At 39.1% G+C, this 25,834-nt stretch overlaps 2 pseudogenes; one reads left to right on the top strand and one right to left on the bottom strand.

Annotated features, from left to right (window-relative positions):
- LOC148006397 (polyubiquitin-B-like) overlaps positions 1-25,834 on the top strand; it is a 674,037-nt pseudogene that overhangs the window by 151,513 nt on the left and 496,690 nt on the right.
- Ube2v1-ps13 (ubiquitin conjugating enzyme E2 V1, pseudogene 13) lies at positions 11,076-12,870 on the bottom strand (annotated as a pseudogene).

The raw sequence follows: 25,834 nt of genomic DNA on the forward strand, positions 1-25,834 counted from the left end.
CTCTGGTTTTTAAGAAACTGTTATTGTTTCCAACACACATTGTGCCCTTTGGAATCAAATGCTCAGAATTTAACACTGACTCAGATGAGACATGCACAACTTTCATGATATGGTCATTAACTTAAAATTTTGTTCATGAAGCTGAGGTACTACTATTTTTAAACATACCTTTACAATACTGCTTGATGTGTGTGATGGCAACTATTGTCTGTTCTCCTTTTGATTCATGTGAGTCTTAAGTCCTTTTTAAGTGAAAGCTATGACATTTCTGTACATATTCTTTGAAAGATGTAACATATATTGTGGGATGAATTATAGTTACTTGAGTAACTATATATTTTAAATATCCAAACTGAAAGAGCAGGGCACAATAAAGAAACCACCAAAACAGAAGCCACTCCCTTATTATAGGGAACAATTTTATTATGAATAAGAGAGAAAAATGTTCAGAGGCACATGGAAAATTTCAGAATATAGAAAACAGAAACAGGCTTCACTAAGTCTGGAAAAAGACAAGGAAGACTATCAGAAGAGAGAATGGAGATAGCTTGGTCACGGAAAAGAACTCACAAAGAGAGGAAGGGGATTCTAGCACATGTTAGGAGTTAGTATAATGAAGAAGGGAATGAGGTGTTGGAAAATGTCTGTAACCTAGATTTGTGATTTTAAATTTATACCAAGTATGATTACCCCCTTCAAGAATAAAGAAGGTCAGAATGGAAATTGATATCCTAATATGAACAAGTCAATGGAGAGCCATATGTCCCTTTTGCCACAGTCAGGGAAAATGTCTACCTTTGCTAGACAAGACCAATTTCACAAATTTTTTGATGAATGCCTGTACTTTTTCATTTTTCCTTTTATTGTTTTGTTGTTGTTTTTTTGTTGTTGTTGTTTGTAACTATCAGGAATCTTTCTTTCTTGTATCTTGAACTGGACCAAGCCTGGCAATTGAGATAACCTGATTATTTTCAGCACATCTACTGTTGGGAGCGGCTAAAGATGGCACTGCCATCTAGTGGTCATTTGTGGTATACAACCATTATAGCCGTGTCTCTGGCCTTCCTCTGGCATTTACAAGGCCAGGGTGATATGCATGCTAATAAGGTATCTCATACTCCACCAATCCCCAGAGGACATGTTTACAGCCACTGTCTGTTTTGTATTTAAGCCGAGTGCCTTTGTTCCTCGGGGTCCCCATATCAACAATTAGGTGTTCCTACAATAAAGGCTGTTGAGAAAAATCCGAAGGTGTTGCGTCTTCCTTGCTGGTCAGGGTGGGCGCAACAATCTACAATGTTAGCTCACAAAGGTTTAGCTATAGCATTTTCTCAGAGTATCATATCTGATATGTGACATAATATATATCTACATTAGGATTTATAAAAGTTTCAAAAAATCAGTTATAAAGTAGCAATGAAATAATTTTATTGGAGGGTATCACTACAAGTTTAGGAACTGCATTAAAGTGTTGTAGCATTTAGAGTTTGAGAACCATTGCTCTATATCCTACCAACTACACTTCTTCAAACTATTCCCATGACACTTCTGAAAAGGGTCCCACTTCTGAAAAGATCCTACTTCTTCAATACGTTCCCAATAGTTCCCTTCATCCATGACATAGATTCTGTTACATTTTAAAGCTGTCTATAGCTCAACAGAATCATGCTTGGAAAACTGAGTCTGCATTTTAACTCCGTTCACCCTTTGAAATACAGTATGAACGTTGGTTTTTAACTTATCCACTGAACACTTGTTCTCTAGGTGGAGCTCTGCATCAGGAGAATTGTTTCTATCTTTTTTTTTTTTCCAATATGGACACGACTAAGGAAGAAGATGTAGGAGAAGAAAATTGAACCGTAGTTTGCCAAGGTGCTGCGGTTATCCGACGAGGGTGGAAAAGAACGAAACGATATCTGACCTTGTTCAATGACATTTTGGTGGTAACCAGTAAACTGTAAGTATACGCATCATGCTTTCCTTACTATAAGAGGCTACTCAGTGGAAAGGCCTTAAGGTACAAAACTGTTTATAACTTCCTTTATTTTTGAGATTATAATTATTTTACATTCTCCTTCTTTTTCCTCTTCCATGTCCTTCCACATCCTTCGATATACCCCTCCTTGTTCTCTTTTGAAATCATGGCTTTCTGGTTTTTTTTTTATTAGTCATTCTTACTCATTATTTTATATGTAAGCTAACATAAGATACACATATATAATAGATATTCATGGAAACATATATATGTACAGTTTCTAAGTACTTAAATATAACCTACTCAGTCAGTATAATATTGCTTGTATTTGTGTTTTCAGGAATGTGTATTTGGTATTAGATAGGCAATCTAATTGACAATCCTAGGGGAGATTTCTCTTACTCTCGTTTCCTTAGTGGCATATACTTCTTTGAGTAGGGTTGATGCTTACTGGACTGCTCCTATATATTTCTCAATTTGTTTTGACACATTCTTTGGGCACATTTAAAAAATTAATTAATTAAGGTACCACTCTGCTGTTTGAATCTGGTGAAAGATTAGCGACAAGCTACCAAGGAGACAGTTATGCAGGCATGTGCCCACATTTCTAGCATTTTTTTTAAAACTAACTTAGGAGTATTACAACTGGTAATGAGAGCCCTGTGAACTATATAGTGACACATTTCTCTAAATAAAATATTAAACTCCTGATAAGCAGGAGCCTTCTTGCTTGGTGTTTACAAATAGATTACAGAAGCAAGATTGTTGGTCATAAGGAGCTACACATGTAAGCCTCCTGACCTCATAGCTTCCAGATTAGCATAAAGAGACAGGAAGCAGCTTCTATCTCTCCACTATCAAGGGAAACTGGTGGCACTAATTCTTGCTTGGTGATTCTGCAGACACTAGAGAAAACTGTTGTGATTGAATGAAACTGTGTACCTGGTTATATTAGAATTTAAGGCCATAGAGATGTTTTCTGGGACCACATCATATATAATCTCCACTACTTATGATCACAGCCTTCTAGAATATGTGATGCTGGTATTGATACTATAAAGAAAATATCTTAAGTGGTCTTCTCATAAGTACATAAATTTATCAGAGAGACATCAATAAAATAGTCTATTCCATTTTGGGGGGGACAGGGGTTAAATTTGCTGATCATCAGTGAATCATTTTCCAGAAGATCCATCACAGATTGTGAGAAAAATAAAATATTTAGGTGAGAGTTCTTCTATACATTATAAATACACCAATTGGGTATGTTTTTCTTGCAACCCTGATCAGTCATGTAAGCTCCTTCACAGAAAATGGTAATTAGTGTCTGAGGCAGGCTGAAAATAAAAGAATGGACTGGGTGTCTGTCAATCTGTCCATTTTTTTTGCTTTTTTTTTTTTTTTTTTTTTTTGGTACAGCGCTCCCTTTCTTTCCAGAGTGGGAAATCTTCACATTTTATATTAAAAGATAGTAATCAACTCATCAGAAATGTAAAAAGAAATAAACTGACCATTTGCCATATAAGTGTAGTTGATGGAAGGAAGTAAACTTAACTTTGTGCTGAGAATAAAGGAAACGGAAATGGTTGGTTTCTTTTTTTTTATTCCACCATTTTGAACCAAGTTAATTATGTCAGATTTGACCTTAGTTAGCAAGACTCAACAGTGCTTAATCTAAACTATTCCCAGAACAGAAAAATAGATAGGTGAGAGATAGATAGATAGATAGATAGACAAATAGATAGATAGAAACGTAGATACATAGATAATAGTTAAAACACATGGCATTGAAAATTTACTAACAACAAAATTCTATTCTTTCTTTTATCTCAAAATAATATTCCACAATTTGCTGGGGAAATAAGTATAATTCCCCCCCCCTTTTTTTTATTAACTTAAGTATTTCTTATATACATTTCGAGTGTTATTCCCTTTCCCGGTTTCCGGGCAAACATCCCCCTCCCCCCTCCCCTTCCTTCTGGGTGTTCCCCTCCCGACCCTCCCCCCATTGCCGCCCTCCCCCCCATAGTCTAGTTCACTGGGGGTTCAGTCTTAGCAGGACCCAGGGCTTCCCCTTCCACTGGTGCTCGTACTAGGATATTCATTGCTACCTATGGGGTCAGAGTCCAGGGTCAGTCCATGTATAGTCTTTACGTAGTGGCTTAGTCCCTGGAAGCTCTGGTTGCTTGGCATTGTTGTACATATGGGGTCTCGAGCCCCTTCAAGCTCTTTCAGTTCTTTCTCTGACTCCTTCAACGGAGGACCTATTCTCAGTTCAGTGGTTTGCTGCTGGCATTCGCCTCTGTATTTGCTGTATTCTGGCTGTGTCTCTCAGGAGCGATCTACATCCGGCTCCTGTCGGTCTGCACTTCTTTGCTTCATCCATCTTGTCTAATTGGGTGGCTGTATATGTATGGGCCACATGTGGGGCAGGCTCTGAATGGGTGTTCCTTCATTCTCTGTTTTAATCTTTGCCTCTCCCTTCCCTGCCAAGGGTATTCTTTTTCCTCATTTAAAGAAGGAGTGAACCATTCACATTTTGATCATCCGTCTTGAGTTTCGTTTGTTTTAGGGATCTAGGGTAATTCAAGCATTTGGGCTAATAGCCACTTATCAATGAGTGCGTACCATGTACGTCTTTCTGTGATTGGGTTAGCTCACTCAGGATGATATTTTCCAGTTCCAACCATTTGCCTACGAATTTCATAAACTCGTTGTTTTTGATAGCTGTGTAATATTCCATTGTGTAGATGTACCACATTTTCTGTATCCATTCCTCTGTTGAAGGGCATCTGGGTTCTTTCCAGTTTCTGGCTATTATAAATAAGGCTGCGATGAACATAGTGGAGCACGTGTCTCTTTATATGTTGATGCATCTTTTGGGTATATGCCCAAGAGAGGTATAGCTGGATCCTCAGGCAGTTCAATGTCCAATTTTCTGAGGAACCTCCAGACTGATTTCCAGAATGGTTTTACCAGTCTGCAATCCCACCAACAATGGAGGGGTGTTCCTCTTTCTCCACATCCTCGCCAGCATCTGCTGTCACCTGAGTTTTTGATCTTAGCCATTCTCACTGGTGTGAGGTGAAATCTCAGGGTTGTTTTGATTTGCATTTCCCTTATGACTAAAGATGTTGAACATTTCTTTAGGTGTTTCTCAGCCATTCGGCATTCCTCAGCTGTGAATTCTTTGTTTAGCTCTGAACCCCATTTTTTAATAGGGTTATTTGTTTCCCTGCAGTCTAACTTCTTGAGTTCTTTGTATATTTTGGATATAAGGCCTCTATCTGTTGTAGGATTGGTAAAGATCTTTTCCCAATCTGTTGGTTGCCGTTTTGTCCTAACCACAGTGTCCTTTGCCTTACAGAAGCTATGCAGTTTTATGAGATCCCATTTGTCGATTCTTGATCTTAGAGCATAAGCCATTGGTGTTTTGTTCAGGAAATTTTTTCCAGTGCCCATGTGTTCCAGATGCTTCCCTAGTATTTCTTCTATTAGTTTGAGTGTGTCTGGTTTGATGTGGAGGTCCTTGATCCACTTGGACTTAAGTTTTGTACAGGGTGATAAGCATGGATCAATCTGCATTCTTCTACATGTTTACCTCCAGTTGAACCAGCACCATTTGCTGAAAATGCTATCTTTTTTCCATTGGATGGTTTTGGCTCCTTTGTCAAAAATCAAGTGACCATAGGTGTGTGGGTTCATTTCTGGGTCTTCAATTCTATTCCATTGGTCTATCTGTCTGTCTCTGTACCAATACCATGCAGTTTTTATCACTATTGCTCTGTAATACTGCTTGAGTTCAGGGATAGTGATTCCCCCTGAAGTCCTTTTATTGTTGAGGATAGCTTTAGCTATCCTGGGTTTTTTGTTATTCCAGATGAATTTGCAAATTGTTCTGTCTAACTCTTTGAAGAATTGGATTGGTATTTTGATGGGGATTGCACTGAATCTGTAGATTGCTTTTGGTAAAATGGCCATTTTTACTATATTAATCCTGCCAATCCATGAGCATGGGAGATCTTTCCATCTTCTGAGGTCTTCTTCAATTTCTTTCCTCAGTGTCTTGAAGTTCTTATTGTATGGACCTTTTACTTGCTTGGTTAAAGTCACACCGAGGTACTTTATATTATTTGGGTCTATTATGAAGGGTGTCGTTTCCCTAATTTCTTTCTCGGCTTGTTTCTCTTTTGTATAGAAGAAGGCAACTGATTTATTTGAGTTAATTTTATACCCAGCCACTTTGCTGAAGTTGTTTATCAGCTTTAGTAATTCTTTGGTGGAACTTTTGGGATCACTTAAATATACTATCATATCATCTGCAAATAGTGATATTTTGACCTCTTCTTTTCCGATCTGTATCCCCTTGATCTCCTTTTGTTCTCTGATTGCTCTGGCTAGAACTTCAAGAACTATATTGAATAAGTAGGGAGAGATTGGGCAGCCTTGTCTAGTCCCTGATTTTAGTGGGATTGCTTCAAGTTTCTCTCCATTTAGTTTAATGTTAGCAACTGGTTTGCTGTATATGGCTTTTACTATGTTTAGGTATGGGCCTTAAATTCCTATTCTTTCCAGGACTTTTATCATGAAGGGGTGTTGAATTTTGTCAAATTCTTTCTCAGCATCTAATGAAATGATCATGTGGTTTTGTTCTTTCAGTTTGTTTATATAATGGATCACGTTGATGGTTTTCTATATATTAAACCATCCCTGCATGCCTGGGATGAAGCCTACTTGATCATGGTGGATGATTGTTTTGATGTGCTCTTGAATTCGGTTTGCCAGAATTTTACTGAGTATTTTTGCGTCGATATTCATAAGGGAAATTGGTCTGAAGTTCTCTTTCTTTGTTGTGTCTTTGTGTGGTTTAGGTATAAGAGTAATTGTGGCTTCGTAGAAGGTATTCGGTAGTGATTCATCTGTTTCAATTTTGTGGAATAGTTTGGATAATATTGGTAGGAGGTCTTCTATGAAGGTTTGATAGAATTCTGCACTAAACCCGTCTGGACCTGGGCTCTTTTTGGTTGGGAGACCTTTAATGACTGCTTCTATTTCCTTAGGAGTTATGGGGTTGTTTAACTGGTTTATCTGTTCCTGATTAACTTTGATACCTGGTATCTGTCTAGGAAATTCTCCATTTCCTGCAGATTTTCAAGTTTGTTGAATATAGGTTTTTATAGTAAGATCGGATGATTTTTTGAATTTCCTCTGAATCTGTAGTTATGTCTCCCTTTTCATTTCTGATTTTGTTAATTTGGACGCACTCTCTGTGTCCTCTCGTTAGTCTGGCTAAGGGTTTATCTATCTTGTTGATTTTCTCAAAGAACCAACTTTTGGTTCTGTTGATTCTTTCTATGGTCCTTTTTGTTTCTACTTGGTTGATTTCAGCTCTGAGTTTGATTATTTCCTGCCTTCTACTCCTCCTGTGTGTATTTGCTTCCTTTTGTTCCAGAGCTTTTAGGTGTGCTGTCAAGCTGCTGACATATGCTCTTTCCTGTTTCTTTCTGCAGGCACACAGCGCTATGAGTTTTCCTCTTAGCACAGCTTTCATTGTGTCCCATAAGTTTGGATATGTTGTACCTTCATTTTCATTAAATTCTAAAAAGTTTTTAATTTCTTTCTTTATTTCTTCCTTGACCAGGTTATCATTGAGTAGAGCATTGTTCAATTTCCACATATATGTGGGCATTCTCCCCTTATTGTTATTGAAGACCAGTTTTAGGCCATGGTGGTCGGATAGCACGCATGGGATTATTTCTACCTTTCTGTACCTGTTGAGGCCCGTTTTTTGACCAATTATATGGTCAATTTTGGAGAAAGTACCATGAGGAGCTGAGAAGAAGGTATATCCTTTTGCTTTAGGATAGAATGTTCTATAAATATCCGTTAAGTCCATTTGGCTCATGACTTCTCTTAGTCTGTAGACATCACTGTTTAATTTCTGTTTCCATGATCTGTCCATTGATGACAGTGGGGTGTTGAAATGTCCCACTATTATTGTGTGAGGTGCAATGTGTGTTTTGAGCTTTAGTAAGGTTTCTTTTACGTATGTAGGTGCCCTTGTATTTGGGGCATAGATATTTAGGATTGAGAGTTCATCTTGGTGGATTTTTCCTTTGATGAATATGAAGTGTCCTTCCTTATCTTTTTTGATGACTTTTAGTTGGAAATTGAGTTTATTTGATATTAGAATGGCTACTCCAGCTTGCTTCTTCCGACCATTTGCTTGGAAAGTTGTTTTCCAGCCTTTCACTCTGAGGTAGTGTCTGTCTTTGTCTCTGAGGTGTGTTTCCTGTAGGCAGCAGAATGCAGGGTCCTCGTTGCGTATCCAGTTTGTTAATCTATCTGTTTTTATTGGGGAGTTTAGGCCATTGATATTGAGAGATATTAAGGAATAGTGATTATTGCTTCCAGTTATATTCATATTTGGATATGAGGTTATGTTTGTGTGCTTTCATTCTCTTTGTTTTGTTGCCAAGACGATTAGTTTCTTGCTTCTTCTAGGGTCTAGCTTGCCTCCTTATGTTGGGCTTTACCATTTATTATCCTTTGTAGTGCTGGATTTGTAGAAAGATATTGTGTAAATTTGGTTTTGTCATGGAATATCTTGGTTTCTACATCAATGTTAATCGAGAGTTTTGCTGGATACAGTAACCTGGGCTGGCATTTGTGTTCTCTTAGGGTCTGTATGACATCAGTCCAGGATCTTCTGGCCTTCATAGTTTCTGGCGAGAAGTCTGGTGTGATTCTGATAGGTCTGCCTTTATATGTTACTTGACCCTTTTCCCTTACTGCTTTTAATATTCTTTCTTTATTTTGTGCGTTTGGTGTTTTGACAATTATGTGATGGGAGGTGTTTCTTTTCTGGTCCAATCTATTTGGAGTTCTGTAGGCTTCTTGTATGTCTATGGGTATCTCTTTTTTTAGGTTAGGGAAGTTTTCTTCTATGATTTTGTTGAAGATATTTACTGGTCCTTTGAGCTGGGAGTCTTCACTCTCTTCTATAGCTATTATACTTAGGTTTGATCTTCTCATTGAGTCCTGGATTTCCTGTATGTTTTGGACCAGTAGCTTTTTCCACTTTACACTATCTTTGACAGTTGAGTCAATGATTTCTATGGAATCTTCTGCTCCTGAGATTCTCTCTTCCATCTCTTGTATTCTGTTGGTGAAGCTTGTATCTACAGCTCCTTGTCTCTTCTTTTGGTTTTCTATATCCAGGGTTGTTTCCATTGTGTTCTTTCTTGATTGCTTCTATTTCCATTTTTAATTCCTTCAACTGTTTGATTGTGTTTTCCTGGAATTCTTTCAGGGATTTTTGTGTCTCCTCTCTATGGGCTTCTACTTGTTTATTCATGTTTTCCTGGAATTCTTTCAGACATTTTTGCAATTCCTCTCTGTAGGCTTCTACTTGTTCTCTAAGGGAGTTCTTCACGTCTTTCTTGAAGTCCTCCAGCATCATGATCAAAAATGATTTTGAAACTAGATCTTGCTTTTCTGGCGTGTTTGGATATTCCATGTTTGTTTTGATGGGAGAATTGGGCTCCGATGGTGCCATGTAGTCTTGGTTTCTGTTGCTTGGGTTCTTGCGCTTGCCTCTCGCCATCAGATTATCTCTAGTGTTACTTTGTTCTGCTATTTCTGACAGTGGCTAGACTGTCCTATAAGCCTGTGTGTCAGGAGTGCTGTAGACCTGTTTTCTTCTCTTTCAGTCAGTTATGGGGACAGAGTGTTCTGCTTTCGGGCATGTAGTTTTTCCTCTCTACAGGTCTTCAGCTGTTCCTGTGGGCCTGTGTCTTGAGTTCACCAGGCAGCTTTCTTGCAGCAGAAAATTTGGTCTTACGTGTGGTCCCGAGGCTCAAGTTCGCTCGTGGGGTGCTGCCCATGTGCTCTCTGCAGCGGCAGCAACCAGGAAGACCTGTGCCGCCCCTTCCGGGATCTTCAGTGCACCAGAGTTCCAGATGGTCTTTGGCTTTTTCCTCTGGCGTCCGAGATGTTTGTGCAGAGAGCAGTCTCTTCTGGTTTCCCAGGCTTGTCTTCCTCTCTGAAGGTTTAGCTCTCCTTCCCATGGGATTTGGGTGCAGAGAACTGTTTATCTGGTCTGTTTCTTTCAGGTTCCGGCGGTGTCTCAGGCAGGGGCTCTGAGACTGCCCTGCCGCTCCTGGGCCCTCCCCAACGGGAGCCCAGAGGCCTTATACAGTTTCCTCTTGGGCCAGGGATGTGGGCAGGGGTGAGCAGTGTTGGTGGTCTCTTCCGCTCTGCAGCCTCAGGAGTGCCCACCTGACCAGGCGGTTGGGTCTCTCTCTCACGGGGTCTGGGAGCAGAGAGCTGCTGCCGTCCTTCATTTTCTTTTTGACGTTTTTTAGTTTTATATATTTAAAAGCGGTTTTAAATATTTGTTTCATGCATCTGTACATGTGTGCACAAATGAGTACAGGTACTTGCAAAATGTAGGAGAGGGTACCCAATTTCCAGAGCTCGATTGACAAGTAGTAATGACCCACCAAGTATAGATACTGGACACTGAACTTAGGTCCTCTACTAGAGACCAAGGAAAACCCATTAGCCTTTTCTATAGGTCCTGATTTTAATTTTTGTTAAGGGTTTAGCTCTGTGTGCCTTTCTTATTCATGAAAACAACTTCGTCGAATTTGATACAAATAATTTTGTGTAAATATTCATCTTTAATTAATTGGGATTCAAAAATTTGGACTGTATTTCCTATTGATTTTAGTAAGATGATATCATACTGATATATACTATCAGAAAATCCTGCATGAAGTCACCATGACTGAAAATAGGAATAGAGAAGGCTTAAAAAATTGTACTTCATTAAAGGTTGACATGTCCACAATTCCTCTCATTAAAGTAAGCTCATATGTGGGAAAAGATACTTCAAATCAATCAGTTGAGGATTTGCCTTATTCTTATACTATCAACTCGGCTCATTTACATTCTACCACTGTGAGCAAATTCCCTCCCCAAGTGACTGCCATGTGGTTATTATCATTGTCTTTTTGAATTTTGCTGTACATATGGCTAGTTTGAAAAATTTGAAACTTAATGAGGCTTCAATGGACTAAGAAAGAATCATCAGTGTTTCATTTCCTCAGTCTTTTTTTTTCCCCTTTGCAACACCTCGAATTGCCTTTATTTCAGTATGCATCCACATTTCAACATTTAGTGGTCCTGAACAGAGTGGGGAGCTTGTCAATGAGCCAGGAGCCAGGAGCCAGGCCCACCTATCTGCAAACGATCTGTGAACATGGTGACACAGAGCTCCTCTGGGTCCCTGCCCAGGGTCTGAGGAGCAACACTGAAACCTGAGTTGCCAGAGTCAGGGCCTCATGCTTCAGCTGTCAGACTCCACTCCAGACCCGATGGGTGGTCAGGGTGACTGAGAGCCCTGTTCAAACCTCTTCAATGTGTAAAAACAAAGCAATTATGGGAAAAGGAACCAACTCAGAACCATGTGCACCGAGGACTCTCCACATGGCCTTTCTCTAGGCATATATCCAAGGACCCTGAGCGGTGGCCCGTCTGAGTCTCCCTGTGACTGATCTGTTCACCTCAAGACCTGAGCTCAAAGCTCAAGAGCTGATGGTGCTGGCAAGGCCGCGGACCCAGCACTCCCTTCCCAGGCTGGTGGCAGGTGAACAAGTGTGGTCCAGAGCTAAGGGAGGGAGGCCAGGCTTTTTCAACCTCATCTGATGACTTCTGGCCACAGCAAGTGTTGGGTGGTGATGGGCAACAAGGGACTTGAGGAGGGGAAAGCAGCACCCCTTGTTAAAGGTGGGGAGACTGGAAGCTCTGAATTCCTCACCCGAGGCCAATTTCAGGGGAGGGGAGGTTACAATTTAAGCTTTGACCAAGGGTGGAAGTGGAGGAGTGGGGACCATGGCTTGGATGGGGCAATCACTTAAGACTTAAGAAAGCCAGAGCACCCCAAGCCTAGTGGTGGTCAGTCCCACGGCTGCTACCTGAAACCTCCCCATCTATTCTATGGGCCACCACACAGCTGTGGCAGAGGGCGGGGCAGGCAAAGGCATACCCAGGCCAAGTGCCAGCAGCAGGTGATTGTGTGAGACGTGTCTGTCCACAGTTGTGTTAGCTATGCCCACCGCTCCCAAAGGAAACCGATTTCAACACACCTTATTGATCCCAGAAGTTCAACCAGGCAGACAGCGGTTATACTCGACAGATGATGTTACACAGCACAACTTAGGTATTTCAAATGGACAAGAAGTTAGTATCAGAGCAGTGTCTCAGGATGAACTCTGAGTGGAGCTTCCTCTCGAGTACTTTGAGGTCTACAGATGGATCTAGAAAATTCACTACTGTTGAAAATGAAGACTTGGGTTGGATGGGGAAGGGAGGCCGGGGCCTTGATGACTAATGGCTGTAACACTGTCCTTCAGGTGGCTGTGGCAGCTTCATGTTCTCTTTTGACATCATCAAGCGCCTCAGTTCCTGCAGGATGACTTTGATGCTGTGGGAATTCTGTCACTTTGCCAGCACTGCCATGGCTCGTGGATCCACCACTCCATTGGAACTGCTCATGCCGTTCATATTGACTCTTGTTACAAATCTCACAGACTGGGATGCTTCTGGATACTAGAGTGGCCCACACTCTATCTTAAGGCTGCATATTCGGCTTTCATAAATTGTTCGTGGAGGCCCAATTATCATGCCGGTCCATCTTGTGAGTGTCATGTCCTCATCGTCCTCAAGACCCTAGCTAACTGTGCTGTCGCCTACTCCTTTCTGGCCTTCTTCCAGCTCTTCCAACAGTCGGAAATCTCAAAGGACTTTTTCTCCCAAGCCTGTGGTGGCTGCCATCTTGCGTCGCTATCGCTCGAAGTCAGTCCTTCCTTTCTTCCTCTACCCCTAGGTCCCTAGCTCCTTCCCTCTCTCTTTCTCTCTTTTTTCCACAGGGCCTCATAAACCCCAGACTTGCCTGAAGCTCACTATATATCCAGTGATGACTTTGAATGTCTGATATTCACCAATAAATTATAGATACGAACTACCATGCCTGATCTTGTACAGTTTTGGAACTCATCCAAGGGTGTCTTCCATACTGACATGTAGCCTGTCAAATGAGCAACTTACCAAATCTCTTCCTGTTTCTTCCTGTTCCCTTCCTTCCTTCCTTCCTTCCTTCCTTCCTTCCTTCCTTCCTTCCTTCCTTCCATGCTTTCTTCCTTCCCTTCTCTTATTTTCCTTCTGTTCCTTCTGTTCATGCATTTTGTTTTCATTTTGATTTTGAAGTGAAAAGCTATTACTGAAGTTTTCACTTCTTGAAACCAGAAAGCATGAGCTGTAGAGCATTTAGACTTTCATATGTAGAAATCATTGTGTACCTATAGCAAAAACTATATACAATAAAGGTGACAGAAGCATTATTGTCTCAAAGTACTGGCTCTGTTCTTCAATTATTGTTAGAAACTTTTATTATTATTAATAGTCCACATAATCTAATATATATACTATGAACATCTGCATTTTGAAAATGACAAAGGGGTATAAATTACATTTTCAATGCAGAAACACAGAAACAAGCATTTTTCTAATATTCTCATCCTAGAGTTAATATTTTTATCTATCATGCAAATGTATTTTAGAGAAATTCATTAAGGATTCTCCTCTTGCTTAATTGTAGGTGACATTATCAAAACTTCTGAGAAAACAGGAATTCCAATGTGATTGTACTTAATATCTTAAAGTTGAAATTGGTACAAAAAACAACACTAGGATGAATTTTTTTATAACTTCTGATTTCATTGAATAGGCATGAGATTAGACATGGCTTGTGTCATTCTTAGAAGTTCTTACAAGAAAGTAACAGGAGAGTTCTTTTAGAGCTTCCATAATTCGTGTCATTATTTGAAGAAGATGCTTATCAGTTTTATCTGAGGTTACTGTCTAGGTGAGGTGTTTCCAGGATGTTTTCATCTTATTACAAGAAGTCAAGAGGGCAAGGTGACAAAGAAACTTTATTCAAAAGCAAAGTGAGAAACACTGGTATTCAGTGTAGCTTTAATTTGTGGACCTCTCAAGAAGGAGGAATTGTTTACTCAGAGTTCAGTGTGGATATTTCTGTTTTGATTGACTTTTTTGATTAGGCAATCCTTAATTTACTGTGAACATCAGTTTCCATGATGCATTTGATTTAATCAAATGCATATTCAATTATCACTAGGTATATGACATTAAGGATGTTTCCCTTGAAAGTTTTCCCAGAGGATTCAATACGACTTACTGAGTATATACTCTAAACTGTCTCAGGCCAGTTGAAACAGATTTCTCCCTCCAGTATGTGGATATGGTCTTGAATACTTTTGAATGGAAGTTGATCATGAAAGAGAAGTTTATAAACAATGTTATGTGCAGGGAGTCTTAGTCCATTGTTTGGTATGTATACAGCTTCATGCAGGTGAGATGAGGTGAGCAACTTCATTGTTAGGTATATTTCTGGAAGGTAGATTTTTATGCAGCCTAAGTCAAGTGAAGTCCCAGGTTGAAGAGCTTTTCCCATACCTATATGCCTCATTCAAGGAATTTTAGTGCTTTTGCTTGTATCGTTACTTAGGCTACAGTACAGCTCACTGTTTCTTTGATGTTTGCTCAGGCTCAGCTCAGTCAGTGACTGCATCTCAGTAGCTGCTGGACTTATTTGGTTCTTGTTCTTTGTCTTCCAATTTAATGGTATCTTCTTCAAGGATCATACAATTTGGTCATTTTATGAATATTAATGTAACTAGTCATAAGCCCTTATCAAATGATATCCAAGTCTCCTATGCTGACATAAAATGGAATTGTCACTCCAGAGACTTGCTGAGCTTCAATATGAACTTCTAACTTCATGATGAGTAAATAACCTTCATCAATTGCTTATAAGAAATTCATTTAAATTTTGACAATTATGTTTGGCCAGCAAGCGGGAAAAAGGACTTGCAGAACAAGCTTAACACCCTCACTTTAATCATAGGAATCCATAGATAATGACCCATTACAGAAATTGGCCATCTGGCCTATGCACATGCTGTGGAATCAGAAGACCTACGTGAACACACACACATGCAGCACACACACACACACACACACACATACACACACACACCAAAAAATATTAAACTAATGTTTTTAAAATTTTCTAATATTAATATGTCATGCCCTTACTTTATTCTGACAACTGATTTATTTTACATATGTGGATCCATGGTTCACAAAATAGTATTCATGATCAATGGCAATTATAAAGGTCAAGTGGACATTTTCATGAGTTCAAGGTTATAAATTATTAATTTAATATTCCTCAGTACATGACCACCAAGAATTAGTATATGTGATATGGTGTGTGTGTGTGTGTGTGTCTGTCTGTCTGTCTATCTGTCTGTCTGTCTCTCTGTCTGTGTCTTCATGCCTATGTGTTCAAGCGGAAGACAGAGAAAGTAAATAGTATCCTCTTTTATGATTTTCTACACAATTTTTCCAATTCAAAGCCTTTCACTAATACTGATGCTATCTTGCTGTGCACAAGCTCCAGAAATTCTTTCTCTGTCATCATAGCACTGGGGTTATAGCTGTATACAACCATGAGTGTTTTAAAGTGCGGGCACAGAAATTTGAATTCTCTTCTTTCTGCAGCAAATTCTTTCCCACACTAGGTTATCTCTTATCGTCACTTCTGAGTAATTCTTAAGACTGCTGTTTTCACTCTCTGTAAATTTGGTAAATTATATTTACAGTCAGGGTTCGGAATTTCTATGGTCTGATAATAAAACCTGCCCCATGTCATCTAAGAGCTTTTAGAATGTGGCCATTGCTATTTACTTTTCATAATTTCAAATGTCTCTTCCTAAACAGAAATCAATGTGTTTGATAATCATAATTTAGAATGTTTCAAATCAGTTCAACTGATTTGAAATGTTACTTCAAGTTGTGAATTCATTTCTTTTTTTGTATCATGATATGATTTGGGCTTCTGGAAATAGTAAGTTCAAGCAGAAATAAAAGTTTAGACATACTGTATCTACACAGCTAAGGCTTAAGCAGCCAACAAGCATTTCTCTAACTGACATGTTTACAAAGGTGTCCTGTGAAGAAATAAACTAAAAAGTCAGATATTTTGCTAGTTCAACACTCTGGGTACAAGTAGTTGAAATGACTGCTCTTCTCTGCCAGACTGAGCATTTTGCTTTCCTCCCGATGCACTGCACTGTCAGCAATCAATGTTGTCTCTTTTCTCTTGATCCATCTGACTAACTCCAGATACCTGATCTAACTGAAGCAGTGATTTGAAATATTGCTGCATTCACTGGCCATTTCAGTATAGAAAGAAATGGAATAGATATCTAAAAGGACAAGACTCAAACTGAGCAATGCATACGCTACCTAATGCTGCAGGGTAACATGGTGATCAACATAGTTCGTTTCTGACAGACCTGTGTTTCATCTGTGGATGTCTGAAAGATATAACACTGTGAAAATCTACATATTCTTAGAGATGCAACATTCCTTCTCTGTTCACTGTGAGGATAAAATTAAATTGATCATGCAATAGTCTTAGTGGGAACTATGTCAAACTAATAACCATACATGATAGCAATTGTTATTGTTGCTTATCTAAAACCTAATAGAATACATATTCTATTGAACTCCACATGACTTTTCCTCTTCTTCCTCCTCCTCCTCCTCTTCTTCTTCTTTTTCTTCTCCTCCTCCTCCTTCTTCATTCTTCCTCCGCCTCCCTCCTCCCATCCTCCTCTTCTTCCTCTCTCTCTCTCTCTCTCTCTCTCTCTCTCTCTCTCTCTCTCTCACACACACACACACACACACACACACACACGCAAACACACACACACATTATATGAAAGGAAGATAGATGTAGTCATCAAAGATGAAGTTCTAAATAGATATCATATGTCACCATGTAAAACATTCGGCCAGGAATGCCTTGCATATTCTTAAATCATTGATGAAAGACGATATCATAGATCACCCCTCCCATCACAGGCCATTCTTCTGGGTATTATTTACCCTCTATAAGATGATAATAAATGTTTAGTGCTGAGGATAACATACAATGTCAAACATGGAGAGGTAGCCAGAGCCCAGATAAATGTTTCATTCCTATTGGCTAGTGCTTATGATGCTGGAAGGGAAAAAATATTTAGATATAATCCTATAATCTATAACAGTCAGTTGGTTAAAAAATATACTCACTTAATAGTGGTATAAATGTGTGAATAAACAACCTCTTTTCTTTTACATTGTATTTGAGCCCCACTCTGTGAGACAGAATTCATATCTGACACTGATAAAGTAGCCACAAACCTGAGAATATATATATATGTATATATGTATATATATGTACATGTATAAATATGTATATATCTATATGTATATACATGTGTGTGTTTGTGTGTGTGTGTATTTTCACATACATTTAGAGAAAAGCAATAATTTTATTATTCTAAAGGAACATAGCAATAAAGTGAATGGCTCCTGCTAATGTACTGTTGTTATACGTGTAGATCAGTGCCATGTTCAGCCTCCGTAAGAGAAGCTTTCTTTCAGTTGAAGGGAACTAATATAGAGTTTGGATAGTGATGGAATTTTGAACTCACTATCATAAGTGAGATTTTTTTTTATCATACCCCTTACCTAAAATGTCAGGCATCTGTATGGAAGAGGAGGCAGAAAGAATGAAAGAGTCAGAGGTAGGTGATGACTTCAAAGAAACCATATTTTCAAAACACAATCATACAGATACACATATGAAGTCATAGGAAGTCTGACAGCTTGCACAAGTTCTGTGCAAGCTCAAACCAGATTAAAAAGCTAGCACTGAGAAGGAAACATATATACAAAGTCTCATCCCCAGCAAGAAGGCGTTGGTGATTGAAACTTGCTGACAAAGCAAAAACTGATTTTCTCCAAAGCAGTATCATGGTATACCAATTTCACTCACTAGAAAGGGGAAAAAAAAACATGCCCTGGAGTGTTGGGCAGCACATTATTGACTCTACAATTCTTTGTGTGTCTCTGTGTATACCTTGTCTCATTTTTTTTGTTTGGGTATTATTTTGTCTTATTACTTTTGTGTTTTTTTTTAGTTGATTTTTGGGTAGGCTTTATATTCTTAAGAAAGGGAAAGATAGAGTTCTAGAAAAAGCATAAGCATGGATTTGTAGATAGGTTTGGAGTATTTGTGTAGATTTCAATGAGAAGAAAAAATATAGCCAAAATGTATTTTCTGTAATTTTATTTTTTAATTAAAGAAGTAAAACTTTAAATAGATAAATAACATATAAGGTAGGAAAGAAATGAAGAAGACTTTGGATGGCAACCTCTAGTTTCTACAGTCACCTATACCTAAAGGAATGCACACTAAGTAAACACTAAATTTCTACAAATAACAGTGGATAATAAAAAGACTACACTCACAAAAATAAAAAAAAATTAGGGATTATCAAGTAACATAGAGAAAGTATCATTGTATTGCCATAAAAATTTACTTAAAAATATGATTGTTTAATCTTGTATGTTTTAGAAAAGTTGGAAGGCATAAAAGGTTTGACCTTTCATGCCTTTTTTGGTTTTAGGAAAGAGTTTAATTTAAAAAACACGTCTATCTGCAGCATGGTCTTTATACTGGAAGCACAAATTCTTATTTTATTCTTTTCATGGCTATTTATACACATCACGGTGATTAATTTTGTTGTCAACTTGACAGGATCTAAAATCACCTAGGAGACAAACTTCAGGAAATATCTGTAATGTGGGTTCTGAATTTAATTGATTAATGGGGAAAGACTCCACCTATGTATAGGCAACATCAGCATTCACCTCTTTCTGCTTGCTGACAATAGAGGATGGGTTACTAGCTGTGTATTATTACTTCTCCTGTGCACTGTATCATGAACTCTAATCTCAAATAAGCCATTTATTTGTTAAGTAGTCTTTTTCAGATATTTTGGCATAAGAACAGGCAAAGGAAAAAAGATATTTCATCTGTAATTTGTCATAATTATACAGGTAGGATGTTAGAAAGAAACATGGTCCTTTGTCCTCACGTCCAATGATAGTGGCAAGCTGGATCCTTAGATAATCCCAATTTGGTCCTATCAAATATTCCTTGGCCCTAAGGTAAAAACTATCTTTAGTCTATTTCTAGATTATATTTGATATTAAAAACTATATTGGACCTGCAGATAAGTTTACATACATCTATTTCTTGCCCTTGTTTTTATCTTCTCTGTAAAGTATGGCATGGGTATGTCTGAATATATGTTTCCTATTTATGTGATAGAATCTTTAAATAGAAGAACCTAGCTTTATGATAACATATACTGCTCTTCTTTTTTTAATCTTTATTAACTTGAGTACTTCTTATTTACATTTCGATTGTTATTCCCCTTCCTGGTTTCTGGGTCCAAATACCCCTAACCCCTCCCCTGCCCTTCTCTATGGGCTTCCCCTCCCCATCCTCCCCCCATTACCAGCCTCCCCCCAACAATCACGTTCACTGGGGGTTCAGTCTTGGCAGCACCAAGGGCTTCCCCTGCCACTGGTGCTCTTACTAGGCTATTCATTGCTACCTATGAGGTTGGAGCCCAGGGTAAATTCATGTATAGTCTTTGGGTAATGGCTTAGTCTCTGGAAGCTCTGGTTGGTTGGCATTGTTGTACATATGGGGTCTCGAGCCCCCTTCAAGCTCTTCCAGTCCTTTTTCTGATTCCTTCAACAGGGGTCCTGTTCTCAGTTCAGTGGTTTGCTGCTGGCATTCGCCTATGTATTTGCTGTATTCTGGCTGTGTCTCTCAGGAGAGATCTACATCCGGTTCCTGTTGGCCTCCACTTCTTTTCATCATCCATCTTATCTAATTGGGAGGCTGTATATGTATAAGCCACATGTGGGGCAGGCTCTGAATGGGTGTTCCTTCTGCCTCTGTTCTAAACTTTGCCTCCCTATTCCCTCCCAAGGGTATCCTTGTTCCCCTTTTAAGGAAGAAGTGAAGCATTCGCATTTAGGTCATCCTTCTTGAGTTTCATGTGTTCTGTGCATCTAGGGTAATTCAAGCATTTGGGCTAATATCCACTTATCAGTGATTGCATACCATGTGTCTTTTGCTGTGATTGGGTTACCTCACTCAGGATGATATTCTCCAGTTCCATCCATTTTCTTATGAATTTCATAAAGTTATTTTTTTGATAGCTGAGTAATATTCCATTGTGTAGATGTATCACATTTTCTGTATCCATTCCTCTGTTGAAGGGCATCTGGGTTCTTTCCAGCTTCTGGTTATTATAAATAAGGCTGCTATGAACATAGTGGAGCATGTGTCTTTGTTATACGTTGGGGCATCTTTTGGGTATATGCCCAAGAGAGTTATACCTGGGTCCTCAGGTAGTTCAATGTCCAATTTTCTGAGGAACCTTTCAGACTGATTTCCAGAATGGTTGTACTAGTCTGCAATCCCACCAAGAATGGAGGGGTGCTCCTCTTTCTCCATATCTTAGCCAGCATTTCCTGTCACCTGAGTTTTTGATCTTAGGTATTCTGACTGGTATGAGGTGAAATCTCAGGGTTGTTTTGATTTGCATTTCCCTTATGACTAATGATGTTGAACATTTCCTTAGGTGTTTCTCAGCCATTTGGCATTCCTCAGCTGTGAATTCTTTGTTTAGCTCTGAACCCCATTTTTTTTCTTTTTTTCGGAGCTGAGGATCGAATCCAGGGTCTTGCACTTACTAGGCAAGCGCTCTACCACTGAGCTAAATCCCCACACTTGAACCCCTTCTTTTAATAGGGTTATTTGTTTCCCTGCAGTCTAACTTCTTGAGTTCTTTGTATATTTTGGATATAAGCCCTCTATCAGTTGTAGGATTAGTAAAGATCTTTTCCCAATCTGTTGGTTGTTGTTTTCTCCTAACAACAGTGTCCTTTGCCTGACAGAAGCTTTGCAGTTTTATGAGATCCCTTTTGTCGATTTTTGATCTTAGAGCATAAGCCATTGAATTTTGTTCAGGAAACTTTTTCCATTGCCCATGTGTCTGAGATTCTGCCCTAGTTTTTCTTCTATTAGTTTGAGTGTATCTGGTTTGATGTGGAGGTCCTTGATCCACTTGGACTTAAGCTTTGGTGATAGCCATGGATCGATATGCATTCTTCTACATGTTGACCTCCAGTTGAACCAGCACCATTTGCTGAAAATGCTATCTTTTTTCCATTGGATGGTTTTGGCTCCTTTGTCAAAAATCTAGTGCCCATAGGTGTGTGGGTTAATTTCTGGCTCTTCAATTCTGTTCCATTGGTCTATCTGTCTGTCTCTGTACCAATACCATGCAGTTTTTATCACTATTGCTCTGTAATACTGCTTGAGTTAAGGGATAGTGATTCCCCCTGAAGTCCTTTTATTGTTGAGGATAGTTTTAGCTATCCTGGCTTTTTTTTTATTCCAGATGAATTTGCAAATTGTTCTGTCTAACTCTTTGAAGAAATGGATTGGTATTTTGATGGGAATTGCATTGAATCTGTAGATCACTTTTGGTAAAATGGCCATTTTTACTATATTAATCCTGCCAATCCATGAGCATGGGAGGTCTTTCCATCTTCTGAGGTCTTCTTCAATTTCTTTCTTCAGAGTCTTGAAGTTCTTATTGTACAGATCTTTTACTTGCTTGGTTAAAGTCACACCGAGGTTCTTTACATTATTTGGGTCTATTATGAAGGGTGTCATTTCCCTAATTTCTTTCTCGGTTTGTTTCTCTTTTGTGTAGAGGAAGGCTACTGATTTATTTGAGTTAATTTTATACCCAGCCACTTTGCTGAAGTTGTTTATCAGCTTTAATAGTTCTCTGGTGGAACTTTAGGGATCACTAAACTAAACTATCATATCATCTGCAAATAGTGAAATTTTGACTTCTTCTTTTCCGATCTGTATCGCCTTGATCTCCTTTTGTTGTCTGATTGCTCTGGCTAGAACTTCAAGAACTATATTGAATAAGTAGGGAGAGAGTGGGCAGCCTTGTCTAGTCCCTGATTTTAGTGGGATTGCTTCAAGTTTCTCTCCATTTAATTTAATGTTAGCAACTGGTTTGCTGTATATGGCTTTTACTATGTTTAGGTATGGGCCTTGAATTCCTATTCTTTCCAGGACTTTTATCATGAAGGGGTGTTGAATTTTGTCAAATACTTTCTCAGCATCTAATGAAATGATCATGTGGTTTTGTTCTTTCAGTTTGTTTATATAATGGATCACGTTGATGGTTTTTGTATATTAAACATCCCTGCATGCCTGGGATGAAGCCTACTTGATCATGGTGGATGATTGTTTTGATGTGCTCTTGGATTTGGTTTACCAGAATTTTATTGAGTATTTTTGCGTCGATATTCATAAGGGAAATTGGTCTAAAGTTCTCTTTCTTTGTTGGGTCTTTGTGTGGTTTAGGTATAAGAGTAATTGTGGCTTCATAGAAGGAATTCAGTAGTGCTCCATCTGTTTCAATTTTGTGGAATAGTTTGGATAGTATTGGTATGAGGTCTTCTATGAAGGTCTGATAGAATTCTGCACTAAACCTGTCTGGACCTGGGCTCTTTTTGGTTGGGAGACCTTTAATGACTGCTTCTATTTCCTTAGGAGTTATGGGGATGTTTAACTGGTTTATCTGTTCCTGATTTAACTTCGGTACCTGGTATCTGTCTAGGAAATTGTCCATTTCCTGAAGATTTTCATGTTTTGTTGAATATAGGCTTTTATAGTAAGATCTGATGATTTTTTGAATTTCCTCTGATTCTGTAGTTATGTCTCCCTTTTCATTTCTGATTTTGTTAATTTGGACGCACTCTCTGTGTCCTCTCGCTAATCTGGCTAAGGGTTTATCTATCTTGTTGATTTTCTCAAAGAACCAACTTTTGGTTCTGTTGATTCTTTCTATGGTCCTTTTTGTTTCTACTTGGTTGATTTCAGCTCTGAGTTTGATTATTTCCTGCCTTCTACTCCTCCTGGGTGTATTTGCTTCTTTTTGTTCTAGAGCTTTTAGGTGTGCTGTCAAGGTGGTGACATATGCTCTTTCCTGTTTCTTTCTGCAGGCACTCAGAGCTACGAGTTTTCCTCTTAGCACAGCTTTCATTGTGTCCCATAAGTTTGGGTATGTTGTACCTTCATTTTCATTAAATTCTAAGAAGTCTTCAATTTCTGTCATTATTTCTGCTTCGACCAGGTTATCGTTGAGTAGAGCATTGTTCAACTTCCACGTATATGTGGGCGTTCTTCCCTTATTGTTATTGAAGACCAGCTTTAGCCTGTGGTGTTCTGATAGCATGCATGCGATTATTTCTATCTTTCTGTACCTCTTGAGGCCCATTTTTTGACCAATTATATGGTCAATTTTGGAGAAAGTACCATGAGGAGCTGAAAAGAATGTATATCCTTTTGCTTAAGGATAGAATGTTCTATATATATCTGTTGAGTCCATTTGGTTCATGACTTCTCTTAGTCTGTCAATGTCTCTGTTGAATTTCTGTTTCCATGATCTGTCCATTGATGAGAGCGCGGTGTTGAAATCTAATCCTATTATTGTGTGAGGTGCAGTGTGTGTTTTGAGCTTTAGTAAGGTTTCTTTTACGTATGTAGTTGCCCTTGTATTTGGGGCCTAGATATTTAGGATTGAGAGTTCATCTTGGTGGATTTTTCCTTTGATGAATATGAAGTTTCCTTCCTTATCTTTTTTGATGGATTTTAGTTGAAAATTGATTTTATTTGATATTAGAATGGCTACTCCAGCTTGCTTCTTCCAACCATTTGCTTGGAAAGTTGTTTTGCAGCCTTTCACTCTGAGTTAGTGTCTGTCTTTCTCTCTGAGGTGTGTTTCCTGTAGGCAGCAGAATGCAGGGTCCTCGATGCGTATCCAGTTTGTTAATCTATGTCTTTTTATTGGGGAGTTGAGGCCATATATGTTGAGAGATATTAAGGAATAGTGATTATTGCTTCCTGTTATATTCATATTTGGATATGAGGTTATGTTTGTGTGCTTTTTTTTCTCTTTGTTTTGTTGCCAAGACGATTAGTTTCTTGCTTCTTCTGGGGTGTAGCTTGCCTCCTTATGTTGGGCTTTACCATTTATTATCCTTTGTAGCGCTGGATTTGTAGAAAGATATTGTGTAAATTTGGTTTTGCCATGGAATATCTTGGTTTCTCCATCTATGTATATTGAAAGTTTTGCAGGATACAGTAACCTGGGATGGCATTTGTGTTCTCTTAGGGTCAGTATGACATCTGTCCAGGATCTTCTGGCTTTCATAGTCTCTGGCGAAAAGTCTGGTGTAATTCTGACAAGTCTGCCTTTACATGTTACTTGACCTTTTTCCCTTACTGCTTTTAATATTCTTTCTTTATTTTGTGCATTTGGTGTTTTGTCTATTATGTGACGGGAGGAATTTCTTTTCTGGTCCAATCTATTTGGAGTTCTGTAGACTTCTTTTATGCTTATGGGTATCTCTTTCTTTAGGTTAGGTAAGTTTTCTTCTATGATTTTGTTGAAGATATTCACTGGTCCTTTGAGCTGGGAGTCTTCACTCTCTTCTATACCTATTATCCTTAGGTTTGATCTTCTCATTGAGTCCTGGATTTCCTGTATGTTTTGGACCAGTAGCTTTTTCCACTTTACATTATCTTGGAGAGTTGAGTCAATGATTTCTACGGAATCTTCTGCTCCTGAGATTCTCTCTTCTATCTCTTGTATTCTGTGGTGAAGCTTGTATCTACAGCTCCTTGTCTCTTCTTTTGGTTTCTTATATCCAGGGTTGTTTCCATGTGTTCTTTCTTGATTGCTTCTATTTCCATTTTTAATTCCTTCAACTGTTGGATTGTGTTTTCCTGGAATTCTTTCAGGGACTTTTGTGATTCCTCTCTGTAGGCTTCTACTTGTTTATTTATGTTTTCCTGTGTTTCTCTAAGGGAGTTCTTCATGTCTTTCTTGAAGTCCTCCAGCATCATGACCAAATATGATTTTGAAACTAGATCTTGCTTTTCTGGTGTGTTTGGATATTCCGAGTTTGCTTTGGTGGGAGAATTGGGCTCCGTTGATACCATGTAGTCTTGGTTTCTGTTGCTTGGGTTCCTGCGCTTGCCTCTCGCCATCAGATTGTCTCTAGTGTTACTTTGTTCTGCTATTTCTGACAGTGGCTAGACTGTCCTATAAGCCTGTGTGTCAGGAGTGCTGTAGACCTCTTTTCCTGTTTTCTTTCAGCCAGTTATGGGAACAGAGTGTTCTGCTTTTGGGCGTGTAGTTTTTCCTATCTACAGGTCTTCAGCTGTTCCTGTGGGCCTGTGTCATGAGTTCACCAGACAGTTCGCTTGGAGCAGGAAGGTTTGTCTTACCTGTGGTCCCGAGGCTCAAGTTTGCTCGTGGGGTGTTGCTTATGAGCTCTCTGTGGGGGCAGCAACCAGGAAGATCTGTGCCGCCCTTTCCACGATCTTCAGTGCACCAGGGTTCCAGATGGCATTTGGTGTTTTCCTCTGGAATCAGTAATGTGGGCAGAGTGTAGTCTCTTCTGGTTTCCCTGGCGTGTCTGCCTCTCTGAAGGTTTAGCTCTCCCTCCCACTGGATTTGGGTGCAAAGAACTGTTTATCTGATCGGTCCCTTCATGTTCAGGCAGTGTCTCAGATGCAGGGGACATGCTGCTCCTGTGCGCTTATCTCCAGGTACCCAGAGGCCGTATACAGTTTCCTCCTGGGCCAGGGATGTGGGCATGGATAGACAGTGTTGGTGGTCTCTTCCGCTCTGCAGTCTCAGGAGTGCCCACTTATCTGGGCGGTGAGCTCTCTCTCCCACGGGGTTTGGGAGCAGT

Source organism: Rattus norvegicus, chromosome 3 (assembly GCF_021556685.1).
Source record: "Rattus norvegicus strain SHRSP/BbbUtx chromosome 3, alternate assembly SHRSP_T2T, whole genome shotgun sequence".
Taxonomy (NCBI): Eukaryota; Metazoa; Chordata; class Mammalia; order Rodentia; family Muridae; genus Rattus; species Rattus norvegicus.